Source organism: Cryptomeria japonica, chromosome 5 (assembly GCF_030272615.1).
Source record: "Cryptomeria japonica chromosome 5, Sugi_1.0, whole genome shotgun sequence".
Classification (NCBI taxonomy): domain Eukaryota; kingdom Viridiplantae; phylum Streptophyta; class Pinopsida; order Cupressales; family Cupressaceae; genus Cryptomeria; species Cryptomeria japonica.
This window is the reverse complement of record NC_081409.1, coordinates 161,066,784-161,072,941: the sequence shown is the minus strand read 5'-3', so window position 1 is coordinate 161,072,941 and position 6,158 is coordinate 161,066,784.

The following is a 6,158-nucleotide window of genomic DNA, read 5'->3' as shown; positions in this document are numbered from 1 at the left end:
TATAGCAGTAATGAACATGTTAAGATTGCTAAAGAGTGGAATCTAAGAGGAAAGTTTGATGATATGAGAATGTCTGAAGGTGAGAATATCCAACCGTATGGTCAAAGGATTAAAGAGATAGTTGGTGAAATAAAGAGTGCATGAGGGAAAGTGGAAGATGCCATAGTAATCAGTAAGGTACTGAGAACCCTGCTACCGGTCTATGCTATCTGAGTTGCATCTATTCAGGAGTTGAAATCCATTGACAAGACAAAGGTAACTCTTGACTCTATTATTGGCAAACTTACTACTTTTGAACTAAATGGCTATGATGGTAGTGTACAGAAATCAGAATCTGCATTTAGAGCTTCCTTCTCAAACCCATCTATGAGAATAAGTAGAGATACCGGCCATAGTTTTGAATCTAGATCCAACAAAGATGTTGATGATGAAGACTATTTAGTGGAACTTGTACCATTGTTGGCAAAATGACTGCCTAGAGGCACTGGTAAATATAGAGGTGTGCTACCTTTAAAATGTTTTGCATGCAACAAGATCGGTCATATAGGAGCTAATTGCCCTAATGGTGAAAATGAATACAAGAGAGACAAATTTAAGAAGTATAAGGGTAAAGGCAAGAGAGATTGTCTTATACCTATTGACAATGGTATCACTGATGAAGAATCTGATGATGATGCTAGTGAAGATATTGTGTTTGTAGCTATTAAGGAAGAAATATCATATCAGAGGGCACTAGCATCCAAGATGGATAACTCTGATGATTGGATCATTGATAGTTGTTTTTCACATCACACAACCTGTGATTGGAGAAAATTTCTTTCCTTGAAGGAATTTGATGGTGGTGTTGTCAGATTTGGAAATGACTCACCCTGTATGGTTAAAGGTAAGGGAGTTATTTCTCTTAATGGGAAGAGAAGTGTTGACGACGTCTATTGGGTTGAAGGCCTAAAGCACAAACTTTTGAGTGTGGCACAAGTTAATGACAGAGGATACCAACTGGAGTTTAGAAATAGTATGTGCAAAATCTTTGACAACAAAGGTGAATTGATTGCAACCGAGAAATAGACCAAAGGTAATCTATTTCATCTTAATCCTAATGTTAGCAACTTTTTTATTGCAAAAATAGATGATAGTTGGCTTCAACATAGGAGATTTTGTCATATAAATTTTGACAATATTGTTAAAGTAAGCAAGTCTAAGACAGTAAGAGGTCTACCTCAGCTAGACAAACCGGTTAATGCTCTTTGTAAAGAATGTCAGCTAGGAAAGATGACTTCTTCAACTTTGAAGAGAAAGCCCTTCTTAGCAGAGAACTTGTTAGATTTGGTTCATACAGATCTATGTGGACCAATAAGAACAAGAAGCATTCAAGGTGACAAATATTTCATGATCTTCACTGATGATTATTCAAGGATGATGTGGGTCACATTCTTGAAGGATAAGAATGAAGCTTTTGGTAAATTCAAGGCATTTATGGCTTTAGCTAAGAAAGAGAGTGGCAAAAAGATAAAATGTTTGAGAACAGATCAAGGCGGTGAATTTACATCTCAGGAATTCACTAAGTACTGTGATGAGAATGGTATCAAGCGGTAGCTTTTTGCACCAAGGGCACCACAACAAAATGGTATAGCAGAGAGAAACAACCGGTCAGTGGTTGAAGTTGCTAGGACAATATTATCTATTTCAAGACATTTGGAAGAAAATGTTTTATTAAAAGTGGTGATTACATAAGCAAGTTTGAAGCTAAGAGTGATTAAGGAATATTTCTTGGCTACTCCACTAAGAGTAAGGCCTATAAATGCTTCAACAACTAGACATAGAGAATTGTTGAGAGTGTTGATGTTCATATAGATGAATATCCTGAAGTTTTATAAGGAACCAGTTCAGAGAAGAAGGATGAAGATCCTTGCATTTTTCTTTTGGAACCTAAAACTATTAAATCAAAAACCGGTAAAGCAAATCCTGATGTACTTGTTCAACCAGAACAAATAAATTCAGAAGAAGATGATAATGAAGAAGCTGAACCTGAAGAGAATGATCATGTTATCCCTAGGTATGTGAGACTGAATCACAGTCCTGAATAAATTATTGGGGATAAGGATGCTGGCTTACTAACTAGAACGAGAATAAGAGAGAACTCTTGCATGATCTCCACCTTTGAACCTAGAAGTGATAAGGAGACATTTGGTGATGATCATTGGGTGAAAGATATGGAGGAGGAATTGGATCAAATTGAGAAGAACAACACTTGGACCCTTGTACCCTGACCGGTAAACAAGAATGTTATAGGCACTAAATGGGTGTTCAGAAACAAGTGAAATGAAGATGGTGTTGTAGTTTGCAACAAGGCAAGATTAGTATGCAAAGGTTATGCGCAAGAAGAAGGAGAAGATTATGGAAAAAAATTTACACCAGTAACAAGACTGGAAGGTGTTAGAACATTACTTGCATTTGCAGCTCATAAGAAGTTCAAGGTATACCAGATGGATGGTAAGTCTACATTTTTGAAGGGGATATTGGAAGAAGAGGTTTATATAGAGCAGCCTGATGTTTGTGCATTGATAGATAAGGAAGACATGGCATGTAAATCACATAACCCTTTGTATGGATTAAAGCAGGCACCTAGAGCATGGTATGAATGGCTTCATACTCATCTGATGAAAATAGGCTTTGCTAGAACTAGTGATGACAACAACATTTATCTCAAGTCCAAAGGAGATGAAATATTGGTCACTGAAGTATTTGTTGATGACTTTATATTTGGAGGTAATGATGACATGAGTAATTGTTTTGCAGATGAAATAAAGAATGAGTTTGAGATGTCATTAGAAGGGGAAATAAAAAATTTCATAGGCTTGCAGATACATCAGATGAAGAATGTTATTTTCATTACTCAATCCAAGTATGTGAAAGAGGTTTTGAAGACTTTCGGTATGAGTGACTGTAAACCAGTTGAAATCCCAATGGTTACAGGTTGTAATTTCTCCAAGGAAGATGCATCTAAGTCTATAGATAAAAAAAAATACAGGTCAATGATTGGCAAATTACACTATGTTGTTCACAGTCGACTAGATATTGCCCATGCAGTTGGTATTGTTGCTAGATTTTAGAAGAATCCAAAGGAGGCACATCTAATGGCAACCAAAAGAATTTTGAGATATCTGAAAGGTATTGTTGACTATGGGTTATGGTATCCATATGGTGGAAATTTTGATTTGAAGGGATACAAAGATGCTCATTGGGCAGGAAATATTGATGACCAGAAGAGTACTACCGGTGGAGCATTCTTTCTAGGAGGAAGGCTAGTTTCATGGAAACTGAAAAGAAGAGGTGTACTTCATAATCTACTACTGAAGCTAAGTATGTGGTAGCTTATATAAATTGCACACAAGCTATGTGGATGAGACACATTTTGGAAGTTTTGAAGATGAAAATATTTGAACCAATAAAGATTTTGTGTGATAAAACAAGTGCAATAAACATTTCTAAAAATCCTATTTTGCATGCAAGGACTAAGCACATTGAATTGAAGCATCACTTCTTGAGAGAGAAATTTCAAAGTAAAGATGTTATCTTGGAGCATGTTTCTACCAAGGAGAAACTTGCAGATATCTTTACCAAAATTGTGCCTAAGACCACTTTTGAGTATCTTAGAAGTCAATTGGGGGTTGTCCCTCTTCATTAAATTAGTTGAGCATGATGGTGATTGCATCAATCATTGAACCACTTGCAAAATTTTACATGGATTCATGAAGGAGTGGATGTATTCAACAAGGGGAGCATCAAGTTGCAATATGATGTAGATGCATAGTGAGAGCAAAATTACATGGTTTTACTTTCACTTTGGCATTGTTGTCAAAGGGGGAGAAGAAATATGTGTCTGATTAGGTGAACCAGTGGTAGGCTGAAGATAGATAGAGCAAGGTGAATACTTGGTAATGTAAACCAGGATTCCTATTCACCAATCTCAGCATCAATCAGAGGCGTTGATATTTGTATTTCCATCAACACTAAAGCGGGAGATTATTGGCATTTTGACATTGTTGGCATTTTGCATAGAGATTGCATTAATGATATGTTGTCATTGATCTCAATTAAATTGGTAATGGTATTCATGTTATTGCTGATATTGTTGTTTTTGATATTGGCTAGTAACCGGTAAAAAGAGCTTTATGGAAGTTATTGTAAACCAGTATGTTAAGTTTCTGAGTTGAACCAGTAAACCAGTGTAAAGGGTTAAGCCTTTCTATGTAATGTAACCGGTAAAACCTATCAGTTGTTAAACCCTTACCGATCAAGTTTGTTGGTTTATTATCTGATGATCGGTAATGATGGAGACACGTGTGATCATTGTATGAGGATAAGTTCAAATTGTTTTGGTGTATTTTTTATTGTCTAGGGAAGGAGAAAAGTGGATTGCATATAATGCACAACGCGTGATGAGTTACCAAGTCTGATGAAGCGGTGATCATGGAGCGGTTGGAATTTTCTTGAAGAATGTGAAGAGATTGTCATGATTTCTAATAGTCAAGATTGTACTCACTTGTTTGTAATCTCAATGATGAGAATTAGGTTTTTGTTGTGTTACTGACCTAATTGATTTGTATTTAGGGTCTATGAAGTTGTTTATAAAAGTTGTTGGCAAGATCGACAGAAACCTATTGAGTGTGTTGTTACCTAACCAGTGAATGGATCTGCACTTTGAGTGAAGGGAGATTGAAGCTTAAAAACGATCTAATCAAGAAAATGTAGTGCTATTCAGACAGATTAAGAAAACCTGTTGTTTCCTAACAATTACAGCATAAGGAAAACCCTTAATCGGGTAAGCTCTAACAAGCTTGGTTACTTATTAAATCTTGTAACAAGGTGGTCCATTTGCTTGGATTCTTAAATCCTCCAATGAGGTTACTCCTAACAGGGTATTGTTCTTTTCATCAAGGCATATTTGTAAATCCCTTAACCGGGTGATTCCTAACCAGATTTAGTTCTTAACAAGACTTATTGTAAAAATTTAACAGGCTTGGCTTCTAATAGGGCAAGCTTCAGAAGAGTTCAGATAGCTATCCTTGTGAGTCTCATCTCACCATGGTTTTTACCTATTTGGGTTTTCCATGTATAAACATTTGTGTCAAGTGGTGAATATTTTTGTGGTTATGATCTAATTTGTTGATTTGATTAACTTCTGATAAGGCATGATAACTGGACACATTGAGAGATGAATATGATGAGATATGATTGTTAATGTTTACAAGATTGAAGTTTTTTACTATTAAGCTGTCATAATAGTCAAATCGGTTGATGTGAAGTATTATTTTGAATATTCATCTTGACTGAGATATGTTTACTTTGTGTGATTGAATTTGAGTTTGAGAACTTTGTATCAGTTTTTCAGTATACTTGTTCAGTCCCCCCTCTTAGTATTCTACCGGATACTTATTCTTTCATCATACTATCATATATATATATATATATATATATATATATATATATATATATATATATATATATATATATATATATATATATATATATATATATATATATATATATATATATATATATATATACAGTGGGCATATGTACACAAATACACAACCTAACACATATAGACATATATAATCTGAGTATCAATCATCATATGTTAGGCCTTCTCATGCAGGTATCACTTGGTTGCTTGAAGAAATCATGCACTGGAGACGCCAGAGCAAAGGGATAAAAGACGAACATTAATAAGTAAGCAATAACAAACATTAGAGTCGATCCAACAAGGTATCTTGGAGATGGAGACCTGCCAGACCTATCTGATAATAATTATACCCTCATATCATGAGACGACGAGTCACTCATTGTAGAATAGTTTATCTCTTAGCCGGGGTTGATTGTTAACCTATCGATAGAGTCAGCTAGCAGAACCAGTATGTCTAGAGATAACACTTACATTTTTACACTCTGTCATAAACAATGGATTCTAGTATTTGCTTCTATCCGGAAAAGCAAGAGATATCCTTTGTTGGAGAGATATCTAAGAAATGTTGGTTAGTTATTCTGAGGTCAGAGGATGATCTGGTCATCCATGTGACCAAGAGGATTTTGGGTAATGAGCTTATGAATACAGAGCTTAGGAAACACATTAATAGTGACCTCCCTACTGGGTTTGC